At 47.0% G+C, this 22,403-nt stretch overlaps 8 non-coding genes and 3 pseudogenes across 8 annotated transcripts; all 11 read left to right on the plus strand.

The window, feature by feature from the left end:
• The first annotated feature begins 1,087 nt into the window (after window positions 1-1,087).
• Window positions 1,088-1,278, plus strand: LOC141178202 (U2 spliceosomal RNA). Its single transcript, XR_012254509.1, has one exon. It is a non-coding gene; the product is annotated as a U2 spliceosomal RNA (small nuclear RNA).
• A 1,115-nt stretch (window positions 1,279-2,393) lies between these two features.
• LOC141177526 (U2 spliceosomal RNA) lies at window positions 2,394-2,584 on the plus strand. Its single transcript, XR_012254112.1, has one exon. It is a non-coding gene; the product is annotated as a U2 spliceosomal RNA (small nuclear RNA).
• A 6,099-nt stretch (window positions 2,585-8,683) lies between these two features.
• On the plus strand, window positions 8,684-8,878 carry LOC141177826 (U2 spliceosomal RNA). Its single transcript, XR_012254369.1, has one exon. It is a non-coding gene; the product is annotated as a U2 spliceosomal RNA (small nuclear RNA).
• A 1,115-nt stretch (window positions 8,879-9,993) lies between these two features.
• On the plus strand, window positions 9,994-10,184 carry LOC141178203 (U2 spliceosomal RNA). Its single transcript, XR_012254510.1, has one exon. It is a non-coding gene; the product is annotated as a U2 spliceosomal RNA (small nuclear RNA).
• A 1,115-nt stretch (window positions 10,185-11,299) lies between these two features.
• LOC141178204 (U2 spliceosomal RNA) lies at window positions 11,300-11,490 on the plus strand. The gene has a single exon (XR_012254511.1). It is a non-coding gene; the product is annotated as a U2 spliceosomal RNA (small nuclear RNA).
• A 1,112-nt stretch (window positions 11,491-12,602) lies between these two features.
• Window positions 12,603-12,793, plus strand: LOC141178206 (U2 spliceosomal RNA). Its single transcript, XR_012254513.1, has one exon. It is a non-coding gene; the product is annotated as a U2 spliceosomal RNA (small nuclear RNA).
• A 1,115-nt stretch (window positions 12,794-13,908) lies between these two features.
• LOC141178178 (U2 spliceosomal RNA) lies at window positions 13,909-14,000 on the plus strand (annotated as a pseudogene).
• A 796-nt stretch (window positions 14,001-14,796) lies between these two features.
• On the plus strand, window positions 14,797-14,979 carry LOC141177821 (U2 spliceosomal RNA). The gene has a single exon (XR_012254366.1). It is a non-coding gene; the product is annotated as a U2 spliceosomal RNA (small nuclear RNA).
• A 1,115-nt stretch (window positions 14,980-16,094) lies between these two features.
• Window positions 16,095-16,186, plus strand: LOC141178115 (U2 spliceosomal RNA; annotated as a pseudogene).
• A 796-nt stretch (window positions 16,187-16,982) lies between these two features.
• LOC141177928 (U2 spliceosomal RNA) lies at window positions 16,983-17,165 on the plus strand. Its single transcript, XR_012254437.1, has one exon. It is a non-coding gene; the product is annotated as a U2 spliceosomal RNA (small nuclear RNA).
• Window positions 17,166-18,280: 1,115 nt separating this feature from the next.
• On the plus strand, window positions 18,281-18,358 carry LOC141178031 (U2 spliceosomal RNA; annotated as a pseudogene).
• Window positions 18,359-22,403: the final 4,045 nt, after the last annotated feature.

Genomic DNA, 22,403 nt, shown 5'->3' on the forward strand with positions numbered 1-22,403 from the left:
AATTGAATTCAATGTTTTTTGTTCATTTTGCTTGTTTGTCGGATTTTGGGATGGACTCTTTGGCTTTGCTTTTCTTCTCCTCATTGGATTTTTCATGTTCAAAGTTGCAGAAGCCAGATTACAAGCTCATTTTGGTTCAACTTCAGCAACTGTGCATTGCATTGCCATGTAATGTGATGCAATGCTATCTTTCTAGCTCTCCCTTTTTACTTCCTTTTGGATAAACAGACATATTAGGCAAGCATTTTGGAGCTTTCACCTAAATAACTACAGGTGGTGAGATAAGCTGCACAATATAATTGACCTTTCAGTATATTGTTGCACACACACCATCTATTTAGCAAATGCCCTTGTTATCAACAGCAGCCTTTTAAACTCACCTGAGCTAACAGGTATGTGCGCTGGTTACTCTGCTGCGCTTAAAATTTCTTTTTTGGTTTGCTACAATGCCTTTTCTGAAACGTTGTCTCCTTCTGCTGGAACACTGACTTCTTTCATTTAATGCCTGCAGACTATAAAAGAGAACCCAACCCAAAAAGTTTGGTTGATTAGTCTGTGGCATTCTGTTAAACTGTTGCTTATGGCGGTCTCTGTGAGCTTCTCAGCGACATTCAGCCAGCCAGGTATCCTGCCTGCAGTAGATGGAATGTGGCAATGGAACGCTGGCTGCGCGTGTCATAATAGGCTCTGAGCCTTTATATACCTGTGCACAGCAGCAGCCACCTTCAGTCTGCTGCTGGACAGCCAGCAGCAGCAGCAGCAGGAGAGGTATGTAATCAGGAGCCCTCCTGCTAAGGGTAGACAGCTGCTCGTTCCACCCCACCCCCCGCCTTAATTGGTTCTCCTCCCTTCCAACGGTGTTGAGGCGGGTGGGAACAGCAGGGGGTGAAGGTGCTGTGTTTAAAGAGGTGGAGTTATGCAGATCTAAAACGCGTGGATTGCAGCAGCAGCAAGCCGAAAAGTGCAGGCATGTAAGGGATCTAGAGGTTGACAACATGTCTTCTTAACGGGAGTCCAGGAGCTCATCTCCACAAATGGACTTTTCAGGATCCTTGGGTGGCTCCGTAGTTTGAAACCAATTCTGGTTATCGCTTCTCGGCCTTTTGGCTAAGATCAAGTGTAGTATCTGTTCTTATCAGTTTAATATCTGATACGTCCCCTATCTGGGGACCATATATTAAATGGATTTTTAGAACAGGGAGATGGAAAAAGAGCTTGCTCTGTCCACTCCACGCATTGACCTGGTATTGCAGTATCTCCAGGACCGGTGCACCCCTTCTTTAATGCAGTTTCTAAAATCAGAAAGAATTGAATTCAATGTTTTTTGTTCATTTTGCTTGTTTGTCGGATTTTGGGATGGACTCTTTGGCTTTGCTTTTCTTCTCCTCATTGGATTTTTCATGTTCAAAGTTGCAGAAGCCAGATTACAAGCTCATTTTGGTTCAACTTCAGCAACTGTGCATTGCATTGCCATGTAATGCGATGCAATGCTATCTTTCTAGCTCTCCCTTTTTACTTCCTTTTGGATAAACAGACATATTAGGCAAGCATTTTGGAGCTTTCACCTAAATAACTACAGGTGGTGAGATAAGCTGCACAATATATTTGACCTTTCAGTATATTGTTGCACACACACCATCTATTTAGCAAATGCCCTTGTTATCAACAGCAGCCTTTTAAACTCACCTGAGCTAACAGGTATGTGCGCTGGTTACTCTGCTGCGCTTAAAATTTCTTTTTTGGTTTGCTACAATGCCTTTTCTGAAACGTTGTCTCCTTCTGCTGGAACACTGACTTCTTTCATTTAATGCCTGCAGACTATAAAAGAGAACCCAACCCAAAAAGTTTGGTTGATTAGTCTGTGGCATTCTGTTAAACTGTTGCTTATGGCGGTCTCTGTGAGCTTCTCAGCGACATTCAGCCAGCCAGGTATCCTGCCTGCAGTAGATGGAATGTGGCAATGGAACGCTGGCTGCGCGTGTCATAATAGGCTCTGAGCCTTTATATACCTGTGCACAGCAGCAGCCACCTTCAGTCTGCTGCTGGACAGCCAGCAGCAGCAGCAGCAGGAGAGGTATGTAATCAGGAGCCCTCCTGCTAAGGGTAGACAGCTGCTCGTTCCACCCCACCCCCCGCCTTAATTGGTTCTCCTCCCTTCCAACGGTGTTGAGGCGGGTGGGAACAGTAGGGGGTGAAGGTGCTGTGTTTAAAGAGGTGGAGTTATGCAGATCTAAAACGCGTGGATTGCAGCAGCAGCAAGCCGAAAAGTGCAGGCATGTAAGGGATCTAGAGGTTGACAACATGTCTTCTTAACGGGAGTCCAGGAGCTCATCTCCACAAATGGACTTTTCAGGATCCTTGGGTGGCTCCGTAGTTTGAAACCAATTCTGGTTATCGCTTCTCGGCCTTTTGGCTAAGATCAAGTGTAGTATCTGTTCTTATCAGTTTAATATCTGATACGTCCCCTATCTGGGGAGCATATATTAAATGGATTTTTAGAACAGGGAGATGGAAAAAGAGCTTGCTCTGTCCACTCCACGCATTGACCTGGTATTGCAGTATCTCCAGGACCGGTGCACCCCTTCTTTAATGCAGTTTCTAAAATCAGAAAGAATTGAATTCAATGTTTTTTGTTCATTTTGCTTGTTTGTCGGATTTTGGGATGGACTCTTTGGCTTTGCTTTTCTTCTCCTCATTGGATTTTTCATGTTCAAAGTTGCAGAAGCCAGATTACAAGCTCATTTTGGTTCAACTTCAGCAACTGTGCATTGCATTGCCATGTAATGTGATGCAATGCTATCTTTCTAGCTCTCCCTTTTTACTTCCTTTTGGATAAACAGACATATTAGGCAAGCATTTTGGAGCTTTCACCTAAATAACTACAGGTGGTGAGATAAGCTGCACAATATAATTGACCTTTCAGTATATTGTTGCACACACACCATCTATTTAGCAAATGCCCTTGTTATCAACAGCAGCCTTTTAAACTCACCTGAGCTAACAGGTATGTGCGCTGGTTACTCTGCTGCGCTTAAAATTTCTTTTTTGGTTTGCTACAATGCCTTTTCTGAAACGTTGTCTCCTTCTGCTGGAACACTGACTTCTTTCATTTAATGCCTGCAGACTATAAAAGAGAACCCAACCCAAAAAGTTTGGTTGATTAGTCTGTGGCATTCTGTTAAACTGTTGCTTATGGCGGTCTCTGTGAGCTTCTCAGCGACATTCAGCCAGCCAGGTATCCTGCCTGCAGTAGATGGAATGTGGCAATGGAACGCTGGCTGCGCGTGTCATAATAGGCTCTGAGCCTTTATATACCTGTGCACAGCAGCAGCCACCTTCAGTCTGCTGCTGGACAGCCAGCAGCAGCAGCAGCAGGAGAGGTATGTAATCAGGAGCCCTCCTGCTAAGGGTAGACAGCTGCTCGTTCCACTCCACCCCCGCCTTAATTGGTTCTCCTCCCTTCCAACGGTGTTGAGGCGGGTGGGAACAGCAGGGGGTGAAGGTGCTGTGTTTAAAGAGGTGGAGTTATGCAGATCTAAAACGCGTGGATTGCAGCAGCAGCAAGCCGAAAAGTGCAGGCATGTAAGGGATCTAGAGGTTGACAACATGTCTTCTTAACGGGAGTCCAGGAGCTCATCTCCACAAATGGACTTTTCAGGATCCTTGGGTGGCTCCGTAGTTTGAAACCAATTCTGGTTATCGCTTCTCGGCCTTTTGGCTTAGATCTTGTATCTGGTCAGAAGGATCCTATAGTGTCTCCCCCTCGGCCTTGCAGCATCGCCACTTAGGTGGCTTAAGCTGCCTGCTGCTATTGGGGGGGGTCCAGAGGAAACGAGAGGTGATAATGGGCGTCAAGATTCGCTATGCCGGGACCGATGATATTCGGGTCAAAAATGCTTTTCGCATTGATATTGAGGAGTCGAGGAGGAATTTCTTTAACCTGCAATTCTTGGTGGAAGTCGTCATCTTCAAGATTTTGAATGTTGGTCGTGGAGACATCATTTGCCTACAGGAGTTCCCAAAGAATGGCCGGTACGTTTTAGTCCTTGATCGTATGGCAGCTTGCCAGAATCTTTTCAAGACTCTAAAGGATCAGCAAGCCTTGGATCATCCGGCTCTTGATGGGCTTACATTTACGGTATTGTATACTAAGGGGGAAGTGCCAGTTGTTGTGTTTATGCACAACCCCCTTGTGGATGTGGAGGACATTACTAGATTCCTGAACCGTCATTGCAGCTATGTGTCCTACTCACACAAGGTGAGGAATGAGGTGGGCTTGTGGACTGGCAAACACAAGTTTTTTGTACGGTTCCAGGAGGACCCCAGGGACCTGGGGGTATCCACTACCCTCCCCTCAGTTTTGCCATCGGGAGGGATAGAGGGTATATGTATTTTCCTGGTGCTCCGCGGTTTTGCAGGAAGTGTAAATCCTTTGGACACTACCAAGAGGACTGCACGGTGGAGAAGTTTTGTGGGAAATGCAATAAAGAGGGTCATCTGGCAATGGAGTGTACTAACTCCATGGTTTGTAATGCATGTGGCGAGGAGGGACACGCTTTCAAGGACTGTCCCCATCGTTCCAGGTCATATGCAGAGGCCGTGTCCCCACGTCCTACTACTGCCGCCACTATTGGTGAGGCGATCGAGGCAGTAAGGGACTTCATGGAAGAGATGGAGCAAGCACCCGATCCTGCTGGTGGAAGCGCTGTTGAGATAGAGCCTGCAGATATGTCAATTCTGCTTGATGTGAGTGGTGAGGGAGAAGTGAGCGGTTCACTCTCCACAACGCCGGTGTTGGCTTTGGAAAGCTCAGAGGCAATTCATGAAGGTGGTGGTGGCCAGGGTGACTTCACCGGGGCTGTGGTGAGGCCCCCTGATGAGGACTCTGATGTGTCTTCTGCAAAGAAGTTCCGGCCAGATTTTTCACCTGCCAGTATTGGGAGCATCAGCCCCTTAAGTGATAGGAGCTATCCCGAGAGCTACAGTGCCTCTCCTAGGAGGTCTTTTTTGGAGGAGGCGGCCAGCATTCTCTGCTTAACATCAGGAATCGAGTTTCAAGACGAGAAAGGTTGACTCTTCGGTGGGGGGTATGTTCTTTTTTACCGAATATGGTTAAAAAATGGGCTCCAACATGGGCTGTAGTGTACTGTCAATAAATGTAAGGCTTATAAAATCTAAGCCTAGAAGATTGGCTATACTGGAAGAACTAAAAAATCTTGGAGCAAATATTTACTGTCTGCAAGAGTGCGGAATTGAAGAGTCACCTCCTGAAAAGGACTGGGTATATGGGCATAGCATTTGGTCAGGTTCAATGACAAACAAAAATGATGGTGTGGGGATTTTGTTGGGGAATAGGGATTTAAGTTTTGAAAATTATATGGTGGTGGAGCCAGGTCGTTGTATAATGGCAGTGGTTAAGGGGAGAGGGTGGAGGGTGAAAATTGTTAACGTGTATTGTCCAATTAACAAAGGGGATAGGTTAGCACTATTAGAGAAAATACGTTTATTTTTGCCTGGAAGGATTCCAATATTATTAGTTGGTGATTTCAATTGTGTTTCTGAAGGGGAAATTGATGTCACGGGTAAGGTCCTTAATCAAATTACATCTGATTTTTCTTTTTTAGATGCAGCGGAATTTTTGAGTAAGCCACCACCGGCCACATATAGAGCTGATAGGGGAGGAATAGTGTCCAGGATTGACCGCATGCTGTATACAAATAGAGGTTTGGTGTGTAAATTTTTTAAACAGCATGTTTTTTCTTTCACAGACCATGAATGTTTGTGGGGTATGTTTGAAGGTGATAAAAAAATGGTGCATGGTGTTGGGGTATGGAAGCTAAATGTTAGGTTGTTAGAGGATGTTAGGGTTATGAGAGACTTCGAAAGTAAGTATGAATGGTGGAGGTCTAGGAAAAATAATTTTGTGGATGTGACTGTATGGTGGGATTGGGTGAAAGTGGAAATTAAGAATTTTTTTAGGAGGTGGGGTTATAAAAAAGCAGCAATTGAAAGAGGCAGATTTAAAGATTTAAATATGAGGATTGAGTGGTTACATAAAATGAGTATGAAAGGAATTGATGTTAGTGATCAACTCAGAGGAGCGAGAGATGAGATGAAGCGTGTTTTGGAAAAGCGTGGGAAGGAAATTATTTTTAGGACGAGAGTTGAGCATTTGGATATGGATGAGAAGTGTACGAGGTACTTTTTTAAAAAAATGTGCAGTAAAAAAGATGAGTTGGATGAGGTTGTAAATGATAATGGTATGACTGTGGTTGGAAGGGAAGTGTTGGATGAGGTACATAGTTTCTATAGTAGTTTATTTGAGTCTAAATGGGTGGATGGGGGTTTGAAAGAGCATGTGTTAGGTATGTTGGAGAGTCAGCTTGAAGCAGGGGAACGTGAATGTTTGAGTGAGGATATTGTTTTTGATGAGGTCAAAAAGGCGGTGGATGGTGCGAAAAAGAATAAAACACCTGGGAAAGATGGGTTGCCTGTGGAGTTTTATGTAAAAGCATGGGATGTGATTGGTGTTGATTTTGTGGAGGTATGTCAATATATGTGGATGAATGGTGTACTTTGTAATTCCATGAAAGAAGGAGTAGTTGTTTTACTATGTAAGAAGGGTGAGAAAAAGAATTTGCGTAATTGGAGGCCGATTACATTACTCAATGCAGATTATAAAGTCTTTAGCAAAATTCTGGCTAACCGTATGCGTGGGGTGATTGGAAGTGTGGTTGGTGATGATCAAGTGTGCGCGGTGCCAGGTAGGTGTATGACTGATAACCTCTTGTTGTTGCGGGACGTAATTGGAGATTGTATGTTTAGGAAGGGGAAATGTATGGTTTTTTGTGTGGATTTTGAGAAAGCTTTTGATAGAGTGTCGCATGCGTTTATGTTTGAGGTGTTAGTTAGGATGGGTTTTCCTAGTGTTTTTGTGAATGCCATAAGGTGTTTGTATGATGGTGTGGTGAGTGAAGTGTTAGTGAATGGATGTTTGAGTGAGAAGGTGTGCATAAAATCAGGGGTCAGGCAGGGGTGTCCGTTGTCCCCTGTCCTGTTTATAAGTGTGATTGAGCCCCTGTTGTGCATGATTCGGAAAGAGAAAGTGATGAATGGTCTTCTGATCCCAGGGAGTGGTGGAAAGACTGTAAAGGTAATGGGGTATATGGACGATGTTGTTGTGGTGAGTGATAATATGGCTGCTATGAATCGAGCAAGGTTGCTTTTAGATTTCTTTTGTGGTGCATCTGGTTTTAGGGTGAATTGGGGGAAGTGTAGCTTTAAGTGTTTCGGGGATTCGAGTGTTAGGATGGATGGTGTGATATGTGAAGAAGGTGCTATTAAGGTTTTGGGGGTGTGGTTTAACAAAGATCTGAAAGGGAATGAGAGTTGGGATGAATGCGGTAAGAGGATTGAACAGAAGTTAAATTTTTGGAGGTTGCGGGACTTGACATTGTCAGGCAAAGTCCTTATTATTAAGTCAGTGATTCTTCCTATGTTACTTTTTGTGTCAGTGGTTTTTCCAGCCCCTTATAGGGGTTTTAGGCGGATTGAGAAGCTAATTTTTACGTTTTATTTGGGAAGTAAGATGGAAAAACTTAAAAGGGAATATTTGTGTAAGTTACGTGAACATGGGGGAATGGATTTCCCAAATTTTGAATTTTGTCTTGGTTTAAATTATATTAAAACAGTGGTTGTTCTGTTAGGTAGGGATAACAAGACGGCTTTTATGATTAAATATATGGCTGGATGGATGTTGTTTGGGTTGAAATGGATGAGAAGGGATGCAAGAGTGCCTGTTTCGTTTAAATGTCCAGTGTGGTATGAGTTTGTTGAAAAATTTGTTGTCAAGCATGATTTGTTGGATGTTCCTATGGGTGATTTCAAAGTGATAAGGAATGTAAGGAGAAGGATGCGTGTTAGAGAGTTTGAATGTAACATTAGGGGCTTGAGATCGAGTGAAGCGTTGTGTGTATGGAGGAACCTGAGTATAAAAGGAATATCGAATAGGCAGCGTGATATCGTATGGATGAGTTTGCATGAGATTTTGCCTGTGAGAGAGGTACAGAAGAGGAGGGATCTGATTAGAACAGAGGTATGTCCGAGGGATGGATGTGGGGCGAGTGAAACTGTTATGCATTTGGTTTGGAATTGTGATTATGCTCAGAGTGTTTGGAAGGGAGTGGGTGGTTTATGCAAGGAACTAGCGGGCGTGAATTTTATAAATTGGAGAGTGGTAATGTTTGGGATGGGTGCAAGTAGCCGGGTGAAAGAGAGATTGTTGTGGTTGATAATGGCATGTGTAATAGAAAGTCTGTGGGACGTTAGGAATTTGTGTTTATTTAAAAGGAAAATAATCTCAGTTAATATTTGTGTTAGGATGGTTTTGTCAAGGTTATACATAGTTTATTTATGGGACAGCCGTGGCGGTGGTGGCTCTGATTCAGAAGGTTTTTGGAAAGTCAAAAAATGGAGGTCACTGGTAAAGTACCAGTAAGTCCTTGTTTAAGTGTTGTGATCTGTCTTTTTTTATGATAATGGTATGTTTTATAGTTTTTTTGTCCATTCAAAAGGTATTACAACTGTTTCAGTATAAAGTTATAAATATGAAATAAAGAAAGTACCATTATGATGTAAGACTGGGCAACGTAGTATGAGTTTTTATACTATTGATTGTTGCTTGAAAAATTTTACTGAATGGTATAAAAAAAAAAAAAAAAAAAAATCTGTTCTTATCAGTTTAATATCTGATACGTCCCCTATCTGGGGACCATATATTAAATGGATTTTTAGAACAAGGAGATGGAAAAAGAGCTTGCTCTGTCCACTCCACGCATTGACCTGGTATTGCAGTATCTCCAGGACCGGTGCACCCCTTCTTTAATGCAGTTTCTAAAATCAGAAAGAATTGAATTCAATGTTTTTTGTTCATTTTGCTTGTTTGTCGGATTTTGGGATGGACTCTTTGGCTTTGCTTTTCTTCTCCTCATTGGATTTTTCATGTTTCAAGTTGCAGAAGCCAGATTACAAGCTCATTTTGGTTCAACTTCAGCAACTGTGCATTGCATTGCCATGTAATGTGATGCAATGCTATCTTTCTAGCTCTCCCTTTTTACTTCCTTTTGGATAAACAGACATATTAGGCAAGCATTTTGGAGCTTTCACCTAAATAACTACAGGTGGTGAGATAAGCTGCACAATATAATTGACCTTTCAGTATATTGTTGCACACACACCATCTATTTAGCAAATGCCCTTGTTATCAACAGCAGCCTTTTAAACTCACCTGAGCTAACAGGTATGTGCGCTGGTTACTCTGCTGCGCTTAAAATTTCTTTTTTGGTTTGCTACAATGCCTTTTCTGAAACGTTGTCTCCTTCTGCTGGAACACTGACTTCTTTCATTTAATGCCTGCAGACTATAAAAGAGAACCCAACCCAAAAAGTTTGGTTGATTAGTCTGTGGCATTCTGTTAAACTGTTGCTTATGGCGGTCTCTGTGAGCTTCTCAGCGACATTCAGCCAGCCAGGTATCCTGCCTGCAGTAGATGGAATGTGGCAATGGAACGCTGGCTGCGCGTGTCATAATAGGCTCTGAGCCTTTATATACCTGTGCACAGCAGCAGCCACCTTCAGTCTGCTGCTGGACAGCCAGCAGCAGCAGCAGCAGGAGAGGTATGTAATCAGGAGCCCTCCTGCTAAGGGTAGACAGCTACTCGTTCCACCCCACCCCCCGCCTTAATTGGTTCTCCTCTCTTCCAACGGTGTTGAGGCGGGTGGGAACAGCAGGGGGTGAAGGTGCTGTGTTTAAAGAGGTGGAGTTATGCAGATCTAAAACGCGTGGATTGCAGCAGCAGCAAGCCGAAAAGTGCAGGCATGTAAGGGATCTAGAGGTTGACAACATGTCTTCTTAACGGGAGTCCAGGAGCTCATCTCCACAAATGGACTTTTCAGGATCCTTGGGTGGCTCCGTAGTTTGAAACCAATTCTGGTTATCGCTTCTCGGCCTTTTGGCTAAGATCAAGTGTAGTATCTGTTCTTATCAGTTTAATATCTGATACGTCCCCTATCTGGGGACCATATATTAAATGGATTTTTAGAACAGGGAGATGGAAAAAGAGCTTGCTCTGTCCACTCCACGCATTGACCTGGTATTGCAGTATCTCCAGGACCGGTGCACCCCTTCTTTAATGCAGTTTCTAAAATCAGAAAGAATTGAATTCAATGTTTTTTGTTCATTTTGCTTGTTTGTCGGATTTTGGGATGGACTCTTTGGCTTTGCTTTTCTTCTCCTCATTGGATTTTTCATGTTCAAAGTTGCAGAAGCCAGATTACAAGCTCATTTTGGTTCAACTTCAGCAACTGTGCATTGCATTGCCATGTAATGTGATGCAATGCTATCTTTCTAGCTCTCCCTTTTTACTTCCTTTTGGATAAACAGACATATTAGGCAAGCATTTTGGAGCTTTCACCTAAATAACTACAGGTGGTGAGATAAGCTGCACAATATAATTGACCTTTCAGTATATTGTTGCACACACACCATCTATTTAGCAAATGCCCTTGTTATCAACAGCAGCCTTTTAAACTCACCTGAGCTAACAGGTATGTGCGCTGGTTACTCTGCTGCGCTTAAAATGTCTTTTTTGGTTTGCTACAATGCCTTTTCTGAAACGTTGTCTCCTTCTGCTGGAACACTGACTTCTTTCATTTAATGCCTGCAGACTATAAAAGAGAACCCAACCCAAAAAGTTTGGTTGATTAGTCTGTGGCATTCTGTTAAACTGTTGCTTATGGCGGTCTCTGTGAGCTTCTCAGCGACATTCAGCCAGCCAGGTATCCTGCCTGCAGTAGATGGAATGTGGCAATGGAACGCTGGCTGCGCGTGTCATAATAGGCTCTGAGCCTTTATATACCTGTGCACAGCAGCAGCCACCTTCAGTCTGCTGCTGGACAGCCAGCAGCAGCAGCAGCAGGAGAGGTATGTAATCAGGAGCCCTCCTGCTAAGGGTAGACAGCTGCTCGTTCCACCCCACCCCCCGCCTTAATTGGTTCTCCTCTCTTCCAACGGTGTTGAGGCGGGTGGGAACAGCAGGGGGTGAAGGTGCTGTGTTTAAAGAGGTGGAGTTATGCAGATCTAAAACGCGTGGATTGCAGCAGCAGCAAGCCGAAAAGTGCAGGCATGTAAGGGATCTAGAGGTTGACAACATGTCTTCTTAACGGGAGTCCAGGAGCTCATCTCCACAAATGGACTTTTCAGGATCCTTGGGTGGCTCCGTAGTTTGAAACCAATTCTGGTTATCGCTTCTCGGCCTTTTGGCTAAGATCAAGTGTAGTATCTGTTCTTATCAGTTTAATATCTGATACGTCCCCTATCTGGGGACCATATATTAAATGGATTTTTAGAACAGGGAGATGGAAAAAGAGCTTGCTCTGTCCACTCCACGCATTGACCTGGTATTGCAGTATCTCCAGGACCGGTGCACCCCTTCTTTAATGCAGTTTCTAAAATCAGAAAGAATTGAATTCAATGTTTTTTGTTCATTTTGCTTGTTTGTCGGATTTTGGGATGGACTCTTTGGCTTTGCTTTTCTTCTCCTCATTGGATTTTTCATGTTCAAAGTTGCAGAAGCCAGATTACAAGCTCATTTTGGTTCAACTTCAGCAACTGTGCATTGCATTGCCATGTAATGTGATGCAATGCTATCTTTCTAGCTCTCCCTTTTTACTTCCTTTTGGATAAACAGACATATTAGGCAAGCATTTTGGAGCTTTCACCTAAATAACTACAGGTGGTGAGATAAGCTGCACAATATAATTGACCTTTCAGTATATTGTTGCACACACACCATCTATTTAGCAAATGCCCTTGTTATCAACAGCAGCCTTTTAAACTCACCTGAGCTAACAGGTATGTGCGCTGGTTACTCTGCTGCGCTTAAAATGTCTTTTTTGGTTTGCTACAATGCCTTTTCTGAAACGTTGTCTCCTTCTGCTGGAACACTGACTTCTTTCATTTAATGCCTGCAGACTATAAAAGAGAACCCAACCCAAAAAGTTTGGTTGATTAGTCTGTGGCATTCTGTTAAACTGTTGCTTATGGCGGTCTCTGTGAGCTTCTCAGCGACATTCAGCCAGCCAGGTATCCTGCCTGCAGTAGATGGAATGTGGCAATGGAACGCTGGCTGCGCGTGTCATAATAGGCTCTGAGCCTTTATATACCTGTGCACAGCAGCAGCCACCTTCAGTCTGCTGCTGGACAGCCAGCAGCAGCAGCAGGAGAGGTATGTAATCAGGAGCCCTCCTGCTAAGGGTAGACAGCTGCTCGTTCCACCCCACCCCCCGCCTTAATTGGTTCTCCTCCCTTCCAACGGTGTTGAGGCGGGTGGGAACAGCAGGGGGTGAAGGTGCTGTGTTTAAAGAGGTGGAGTTATGCAGATCTAAAACGCGTGGATTGCAGCAGCAGCAAGCCGAAAAGTGCAGGCATGTAAGGGATCTAGAGGTTGACAACATGTCTTCTTAACGGGAGTCCAGGAGCTCATCTCCACAAATGGACTTTTCAGGATCCTTGGGTGGCTCCGTAGTTTGAAACCAATTCTGGTTATCGCTTCTCGGCCTTTTGGCTAAGATCAAGTGTAGTATCTGTTCTTATCAGTTTAATATCTGATACGTCCCCTATCTGGGGACCATATATTAAATGGATTTTTAGAACAGGGAGATGGAAAAAGAGCTTGCTCTGTCCACTCCACGCATTGACCTGGTATTGCAGTATCTCCAGGACCGGTGCACCCCTTCTTTAATGCAGTTTCTAAAATCAGAAAGAATTGAATTCAATGTTTTTTGTTCATTTTGCTTGTTTGTCGGATTTTGGGATGGACTCTTTGGCTTTGCTTTTCTTCTCCTCATTGGATTTTTCATGTTCAAAGTTGCAGAAGCCAGATTACAAGCTCATTTTGGTTCAACTTCAGCAACTGTGCATTGCATTGCCATGTAATGTGATGCAATGCTATCTTTCTAGCTCTCCCTTTTTACTTCCTTTTGGATAAACAGACATATTAGGCAAGCATTTTGGAGCTTTCACCTAAATAACTACAGGTGGTGAGATAAGCTGCACAATATAATTGACCTTTCAGTATATTGTTGCACACACACCATCTATTTAGCAAATGCCCTTGTTATCAACAGCAGCCTTTTAAACTCACCTGAGCTAACAGGTATGTGCGCTGGTTACTCTGCTGCGCTTAAAATTTCTTTTTTGGTTTGCTACAATGCCTTTTCTGAAACGTTGTCTCCTTCTGCTGGAACACTGACTTCTTTCATTTAATGCCTGCAGACTATAAAAGAGAACCCAACCCAAAAAGTTTGGTTGATTAGTCTGTGGCATTCTGTTAAACTGTTGCTTATGGCGGTCTCTGTGAGCTTCTCAGCGACATTCAGCCAGCCAGGTATCCTGCCTGCAGTAGATGGAATGTGGCAATGGAACGCTGGCTGCGCGTGTCATAATAGGCTCTGAGCCTTTATATACCTGTGCACAGCAGCAGCCACCTTCAGTCTGCTGCTGGACAGCCAGCAGCAGCAGCAGCAGGAGAGGTATGTAATCAGGAGCCCTCCTGCTAAGGGTAGACAGCTGCTCGTTCCACCCCACCCCCCGCCTTAATTGGTTCTCCTCCCTTCCAACGGTGTTGAGGCGGGTGGGAACAGCAGGGGGTGAAGGTGCTGTGTTTAAAGAGGTGGAGTTATGCAGATCTAAAACGCGTGGATTGCAGCAGCAGCAAGCCGAAAAGTGCAGGCATGTAAGGGATCTAGAGGTTGACAACATGTCTTCTTAACGGGAGTCCAGGAGCTCATCTCCACAAATGGACTTTTCAGGATCCTTGGGTGGCTCCGTAGTTTGAAACCAATTCTGGTTATTGCTTCTCGGCCTTTTGGCTAAGATCAAGTGTAGTATCTTTCGAAAAGGCGGTTTTGGATGTTGGCCGCCCTAGTAGATTGATACATTATGCACACTGGGGTTTAGGCGCTTGTTAGTACGCCAGGTGGCTAATATAGTCATCTGGTGGAAAGCATGGCCCCCCAGGATCGACGCCATTGGGCCGGGGAAGATCGAAAGCCCGAAGTGTGAAGTGCCCCAGGAGTGGTGACCCTGGGGTGCCTCAACTCACTGGGATTGGGAACCCCACTTGAGTTTATGGCACATTTGCACTAGCACTTCAATATTTCTTTCTTCACACACACCCTTATTCCGGGCCTTCTGGCCTTAGGATGGGGAATTTTTCAATTCCCGGTCGAAGGTCCGGGCAGTATTATACTGTGAAACCTTCACTATTTATTTAATTTTTTTGTCACTGTGTGTCCACTTTTTCACGTGTGTCCACGTCCTTACTAGGATTTTGTCGGGATGCGGTTCCCTTACGGGTTCCTCTCTTGGCAGGTCTAGGGGGGGAGTGTGTGGCCATCAGGTTCCGCTCCCCCCTGAACCCCCCTGGCTCTCCTCTTTCTGGAGGAGAGCGTTGTTGGCTCCCCTCTTCCGGGAGGGGAGCACAGTCTTTGGCTCCCAGTGCCTTGCTCGGGTGAGAACTCGGGCAGGTGCTGGGGGTAAGATTGGGTCGCCTCTGGCTCCGGCTGGAGGTGGCTATTTGTCCCTGTTCCTCGCTGTGGCCTTCTGCCTCGGAGGGACGGGGAATGCTTTGGGGGACTCTTCTCCTTTTGGAGAGGGTTTCAAGAAGACCAGCATCCTAGTGCACTTTTTTTGTGGCACTTGTCACTTTTTTAAGCGCACTCGGGTTTTGTACACGAATTCGGGCTTTCGAAAAAAAAAAATAAAAAATCTGTTCTTATCAGTTTAATATCTGATACGTCCCCTATCTGGGGACCATATATTAAATGGATTTTTAGAACAGGGAGATGGAAAAAGAGCTTGCTCTGTCCACTCCACGCATTGACCTGGTATTGCAGTATCTCCAGGACCGGTGCACCCCTTCTTTAATGCAGTTTCTAAAATCAGAAAGAATTGAATTCAATGTTTTTTGTTCATTTTGCTTGTTTGTCGGATTTTGGGATGGACTCTTTGGCTTTGCTTTTCTTCTCCTCATTGGATTTTTCATGTTCAAAGTTGCAGAAGCCAGATTACAAGCTCATTTTGGTTCAACTTCAGCAACTGTGCATTGCATTGCCATGTAATGTGATGCAATGCTATCTTTCTAGCTCTCCCTTTTTACTTCCTTTTGGATAAACAGACATATTAGGCAAGCATTTTGGAGCTTTCACCTAAATAACTACAGGTGGTGAGATAAGCTGCACAATATAATTGACCTTTCAGTATATTGTTGCACACACACCATCTATTTAGCAAATGCCCTTGTTATCAACAGCAGCCTTTTAAACTCACCTGAGCTAACAGGTATGTGCGCTGGTTACTCTGCTGCGCTTAAAATTTCTTTTTTGGTTTGCTACAATGCCTTTTCTGAAACGTTGTCTCCTTCTGCTGGAACACTGACTTCTTTCATTTAATGCCTGCAGACTATAAAAGAGAACCCAACCCAAAAAGTTTGGTTGATTAGTCTGTGGCATTCTGTTAAACTGTTGCTTATGGCGGTCTCTGTGAGCTTCTCAGCGACATTCAGCCAGCCAGGTATCCTGCCTGCAGTAGATGGAATGTGGCAATGGAACGCTGGCTGCGCGTGTCATAATAGGCTCTGAGCCTTTATATACCTGTGCACAGCAGCAGCCACCTTCAGTCTGCTGCTGGACAGCCAGCAGCAGCAGCAGCAGGAGAGGTATGTAATCAGGAGCCCTCCTGCTAAGGGTAGACAGCTGCTCGTTCCACCCCACCCCCCGCCTTAATTGGTTCTCCTCCCTTCCAACGGTGTTGAGGCGGGTGGGAACAGCAGGGGGTGAAGGTGCTGTGTTTAAAGAGGTGGAGTTATGCAGATCTAAAACGCGTGGATTGCAGCAGCAGCAAGCCGAAAAGTGCAGGCATGTAAGGGATCTAGAGGTTGACAACATGTCTTCTTAACGGGAGTCCAGGAGCTCATCTCCACAAATGGACTTTTCAGGATCCTTGGGTGGCTCCGTAGTTTGAAACCAATTCTGGTTATCGCTTCTCGGCCTTTTGGCTAAGATCAAGTGTAGTATCTTTCGAAAAGGCGGTTTTGGATGTTGGCTGCCCTAGTAGATTGATACATTATGCACACTGGGGTTTAGGCGCTTGTTAGTACGCCAGGTGGCTAATATAGTCATCTGGTGGAAAGCATGGCCCCCCAGGATCGACGCCATTGGGCCGGGGAAGATCGAAAGCCCGAAGTGTGAAGTGCCCCAGGAGTGGTGACCCTGGGGTGCCTCAACTCACTGGGATTGGGAACCCCACTTGAGTTTATGGCACATTTGCACTAGCACTTCAATATTTCTTTCTTCACACACACCCTTATTCCGGGCCTTCTGGCCTTAGGATGGGGAATTTTTCAATTCCCGGTCGAAGGTCCGGGCAGTATTATACTGTGAAACCTTCACTATTTATTTAATTTTTTTGTCACTGTGTGTCCACTTTTTCACGTGTGTCCACGTCCTTACTAGGATTTTGTCGGGATGCGGTTCCCTTACGGGTTCCTCTCTTGGCAGGTCTAGGGGGGGAGTGTGTGGCCATCAGGTTCCGCTCCCCCCTGAACCCCCCTGGCTCTCCTCTTTCTGGAGGAGAGCGTTGTTGTCTCCCCTCCTCCGGGAGGGGAGCACAGTCTTTGGCTCCCAGTGCCTTGCTCGGGTGAGAACTCGGGCAGGTGCTGGGGGTAAGATTGGGTCGCCTCTGGCTCCGGCTGGAGGTGGCTATTTGTCCCTGTTCCTCGCTGTGGCCTTCTGGCTCGGAGGGACGGGGAATGGTTTGGGGGACTCTTCTCCTTTTGGAGAGGGTTTCAAGAAGACCAGCATCCTAGTGCACTTTTTTTGTGGCACTTGTCACTTTTTTAAGCGCACTCGGGTTTTGTACACGAATTCGGGCTTTCGAAAAAAAAAAAAAAAAAATCTGTTCTTATCAGTTTAATATCTGATACGTCCCCTATCTGGGGACCATATATTAAATGGATTTTTAGAACAGGGAGATGGAAAAAGAGCTTGCTCTGTCCACTCCACGCATTGACCTGGTATTGCAGTATCTCCAGGACCGGTGCACCCCTTCTTTAATGCAGTTTCTAAAATCAGAAAGAATTGAATTCAATGTTTTTTGTTCATTTTGCTTGTTTGTCGGATTTTGGGATGGACTCTTTGGCTTTGCTTTTCTTCTCCTCATTGGATTTTTCATGTTCAAAGTTGCAGAAGCCAGATTACAAGCTCATTTTGGTTCAACTTCAGCAACTGTGCATTGCATTGCCATGTAATGTGATGCAATGCTATCTTTCTAGCTCTCCCTTTTTACTTCCTTTTGGATAAACAGACATATTAGGCAAGCATTTTGGAGCTTTCACCTAAATAACTACAGGTGGTGAGATAAGCTGCACAATATAATTGACCTTTCAGTATATTGTTGCACACACACCATCTATTTAGCAAATGCCCTTGTTATCAACAGCAGCATTTTAAACTCACCTGAGCTAACAGGTATGTGCGCTGGTTACTCTGCTGCGCTTAAAATTTCTTTTTTGGTTTGCTACAATGCCTTTTCTGAAACGTTGTCTCCTTCTGCTGGAACACTGACTTCTTTCATTTAATGCCTGCAGACTATAAAAGAGAACCCAACCCAAAAAGTTTGGTTGATTAGTCTGTGGCATTCTGTTAAACTGTTGCTTATGGCGGTCTCTGTGAGCTTCTCAGCGACATTCAGCCAGCCAGGTATCCTGCCTGCAGTAGATGGAATGTGGCAATGGAACGCTGGCTGCGCGTGTCATAATAGGCTCTGAGCCTTTATATACCTGTGCACAGCAGCAGCCACCTTCAGTCTGCTGCTGGACAGCCAGCAGCAGCAGCAGCAGGAGAGGTATGTAATCAGGAGCCCTCCTGCTAAGGGTAGACAGCTGCTCGTTCCACCCCACCCCCCGCCTTAATTGGTTCTCCTCCCTTCCAACGGTGTTGAGGCGGGTGGGAACAGCAGGGGGTGAAGGTGCTGTGTTTAAAGAGGTGGAGTTATGCAGATCTAAAACGCGTGGATTGCAGCAGCAGCAAGCCGAAAAGTGCAGGCATGTAAGGGATCTAGAGGTTGACAACATGTCTTCTTAACGGGAGTCCAGGAGCTCATCTCCACAAATGGACTTTTCAGGATCCTTGGGTGGCTCCGTAGTTTGAAACCAATTCTGGTTATCGCTTCTCGGCCTTTTGGCTAAGATCAAGTGTAGTATCTGTTCTTTTAAGAACACAAGAGCTACGATCTACACTTGACGAGAGCGATCGAACTCGGAAGGAGAAGAGCTTCGGAGCCCAGCTGACATCAGAGAACGAAGGCGGATATCGGTGGGAGGAAGAAGCTCTAAAGAATCCAGAAGAAGACGAAGACTCGGAGAAGAATCGGGCTGTCCTGTGGAATCTTCGAGGAAGAAAATCATCGAGACAAAGACCTTTCGGGGAATTTGTCCAGAACACGACGGGAGAAGAATCTGCATAGCTCCACCCATTCCGGGAAGAGTTCCAGATCCAGCTCCAAGAAGTAACTGCAGGAGGAAAGCCATGGCAAGCGCTGCGAGGAAGGCCGAAAAGAAGAGCCTGGAGCTGGGGACAGCCAGGAGGGCCCAGCCAGGAGCCGATTCTGACCCCAAGGACTCTGCCTCCACGACTGGCCAGCAGAAGGGACCCCAGAAGCCCCGCCACGAAGCTCCAGCCCTGGAGCCATGGATGCGGCAGACGGTGGCCCTGAAGCTGAAGGAAGTGGATGGGAGGATGCCGGACATGTCCTCGGACGTGTTCTGCCAGAAGATGCTGCTGGATCGAGGCTTCTCCAGGTCGGACACCCTCAGCATCCAGACCTTCTTGACGGGGATCTTCTTCGTCACCTTCGCCACTGTGAACACCTGCAGGAGGTTCTGGGAAATGGTAAGCGCAAAAGGACCGGATAATTCTTTCTCTGCCTTTACAGGTAGCTGCCCTATCCAGAGGGATGAAAGGAGGATCACGGTCTCCATGCGCAACCCGCACACCCCAGGCCAAGACATCTGTACCTTCCTGAGACGCTTCTGTTTGGTTGTGAAGGAACCCTCTCACATCCTGAATGGACTCGGCTTCTGGACAGGTAAGTGGTCGGTGACCGTTAGACTTCACAGGGACCTGGCGTACTCAGACGGACTTCGGCACCTGCCCCCGACATTCTCCCTGGGCAACTCCTACGGCCTCATCTATTACCCGGACATGCCGCGGAACTGCAGGAGATGCGGCAAGAACGGCCACGAGATGAAGGACTGCAAGGAGGATGCCTGCAGGATTTGTCGAGTGACGGGACACAGCTCGAAGGACTGCCCGAAGAAGACGTCCTGCAACCTGTGTGGGCTGGCGGCTCATCTGTACAAGGATTGCCCCAGGCGTGAGAGATCCTGGGCATCGGTGGTTGCGACGACCCCAGCTACGGAGGACAAGGCCCCGACGACCAGGCCTGTGAAGGTCAAGGACGCGACGACCAAGGCCCCAGCGGCCAAGGCCGAGACGACCAAGGCCAAAGCGGTCAAGGAGTCGGTGGCCAAAGCCCCAGCGACGGTCCCAGCAGCTCCGAAGCAGAAGAAAAAGTCAAAGGAGGGTAAGAGTTCTGTCACCCCTCTCTCGATCCCTCCCCCTGCCACCCCCGTCCAATCCCCCCCCCACCCTGGCCACCCCTGCTGAGGATTCCACTTCCTCTTCCTCCTTCCCCTACTCCTCAGCAGGTGTCCTTTCCCCTGCCCCGGCAGCCACTCTCCCTCCCCAGACCATGGTAGCGGTGGAATTAACCTTTCCTCCACCCGCCGCTATCTATTCCGAGGAGGATTTTCCCCTTCTTGTCTCCCCAGTTCCAACCCGGGGAAAGAGGAAGGTGGAGGACAGCCCTGCTACTGAATCCTCCAAAAAGAAGATTCTGGATTTCGTAGGCGAAAAGGAGGATACCCTCCCTGAGCCAGAAGAGATGGAGCACATGGTTGAGACCCTGGTGGCCGAGCCAGAAGAGGAGGAACTGGTGGTCGCCGAGATTGAGGCCGCGCTGCTTGACCAGATGGAGGAAGAGGGCCTGCTGGTGATCCCGTCACCAGCAGCCAACACCGACGAGGGACCACCCGACCGGAGTGGTAACTAAGGTGTATTGCCTGCGCTAACTTTTTCTTTTTTCCCTACATGATGGCTAATATTAACTTATTTTCCATTAATGTCAGCAGCATCAAGGACAAGTTCAGACGTCAGACTATTTATGCCTTCCTTACTTCCCAGTTGTGTGATGTTTATATGTTGCAGGAATGTTCCCTTCCCTCCTCTAGGTCCTTCAAACATCTGGCCAGGGAGTGGTCCCACGGTCCATCCTACTGGTCCGGTGGGGGTGACTGCAAGTCTGCGGGGGTCGCAATTCTGATCAGGGGGGGCGCATTCACGCTTGAGTCCGTCCAGGAGCTCATCTGCGGCAGGGCTCTTGTTGTAGATGGCAACTGGGCGGGAGAACCTGTCAGGTTCATCAACGTGTATGCGTCCCCACTGAAGAATGAGCGTTTGGAGCTTTTCCAGACCCTGCGGCTTCAGCTTGCCACCACCAGGACCTTAGTGATGGCCGGGGATTTCAACTGCCCCATCGAGGAGGACGGTCGTAGTTCTGGCACATCTGCCAAGTTGGACATCACGTCCAAGCTGCTCATCGAGATGGTAACCGAGGCCTCTCTTCAGGACGTGGTGGGCTCCATGGGGAGAGGCTCCACGAACTATTCGTGGAGCCGACCCGATGGCTCACTCCGCTCCAGGATTGACTTTGTGTTCACCTCTCGGGCAGTCAGGCAGAGTAGGCACTCGATGGTCTCCTGCTTCTTCTCCGACCACAGAGCCATTCACTTACAAGGTGTCCTCGGCGACGGTTTTCCGTCCGGCCCCGGCTCCTGGAAGCTGAATTGTGCTCTGCTGGCTCAGGATGAAGTCGTGGAGGAGCTGAGAGCAGCCTACGCAATGTGGCAGTCCTACAAGGGTAGCTTCCAAACAGTCTCTGATTGGTGGGAATATGTTAAACTTGAGTTTCGCTGTTTCTTTCAGGCCAAGGGTCGACAACAGGAGTGTGAGAAGAGAAGGGACTTCAGAGGGCTGCAGCGCGAGCTGCGGTCGCTGCAGGACCTTCTTCACTGCGGCTGGGACGTGAGGGAGGAGCTGGAGGAGACCAAGAAGAGCCTGAAAAGGCACTTTGAGGAGGAGTCCAAGCGAATCATCTTCCGTTCCAAAGTGGAGAATCTGGAGAAGGGTGAGAAATGTAACTCATTCTTTTTCAGGAAACTTCATGCCGGTCACACGCCCCTGAACGAGCTGCGAGACGAGAGCGGAAACATGCGACGTGGGAAGGAGGACGTGATGAGGGTCGTCAGCGACTTCTACAGCGAACTCTACTCCCACAAGACTACCGACCCCGACGCTGCTGATAAGTTCCTGTCAGGTATCACTAACCATCTTGATCCTGCAGGCACGGCAGCCTTGGACAAACCTCTGATGGTGGGCGAATTGCTCTCTGCCGCTAAATCCTTTAGGACCGGCAGGACCCCGGGCAGTGATGGTCTTCCAGCGGAGCTCTATGTAGCGCTGGGAGACCTCATCTGTCCGGACCTGTTGGACCTGTACGAGGAGATGGTGGTGGAGGGTAGAATGCCTCCATCTTTGAGGGAAGGAATGGTCACGATCCTGTACAAGCGGAAGGGAGAGAGGTGCGACCTGAGGAATTGGCGTCCCATCACTCTGCTCAACGTGGACTACAAGATCCTGGCCAAGACGATGGCGACACGACTTAAGACGGTCATCGGACGGATCATCCACCCGGACCAGACCTGCGGCATCCCTGGACGTCGCATCGCAGACAGCCTCGCTCTCGTGCGGGACACGGTCGAGTACATCAAGGTCCGCCGCGCACACGCGGCCCTGGTCTCCTTGGATCAGGAGAAGGCCTTCGACCGGGTTTCCCACGAGTTCATGGGCCGAGCTCTGCACCAGTTAGGTTTGGGTAACATGTTTTGTTCGTATGTCCGTCTGATGTATTTTGATATCCACAGCTCGGTGTTGGTGAACGGCTGGAAGACTGACCCCTTCCCTGTCCTCTCTGGGGTCAGACAAGGCTGACCTCTATCACCTCTTCTTTTTGTTTGTGTTATAGAACTCTTCGCAGAGGCTATCCGGCAGAATGGAGAGATCAGAGGGATCACCGCACCGGGTCCGGGACGACACGAGGTCAAGTGCTCGCTCTACATGGACGACGTCACCGTCTTCTGCGCTGATCGTGGTTCAGTCGACGCCCTC

The sequence above is a fragment of the Phyllobates terribilis genome, unplaced genomic scaffold, assembly GCF_046119375.1.
Source record: "Phyllobates terribilis strain yellow unplaced genomic scaffold, ASM4611937v1 Scaffold_27__1_contigs__length_16484149, whole genome shotgun sequence".
In the NCBI taxonomy this organism is placed as follows: domain Eukaryota; kingdom Metazoa; phylum Chordata; class Amphibia; order Anura; family Dendrobatidae; genus Phyllobates; species Phyllobates terribilis.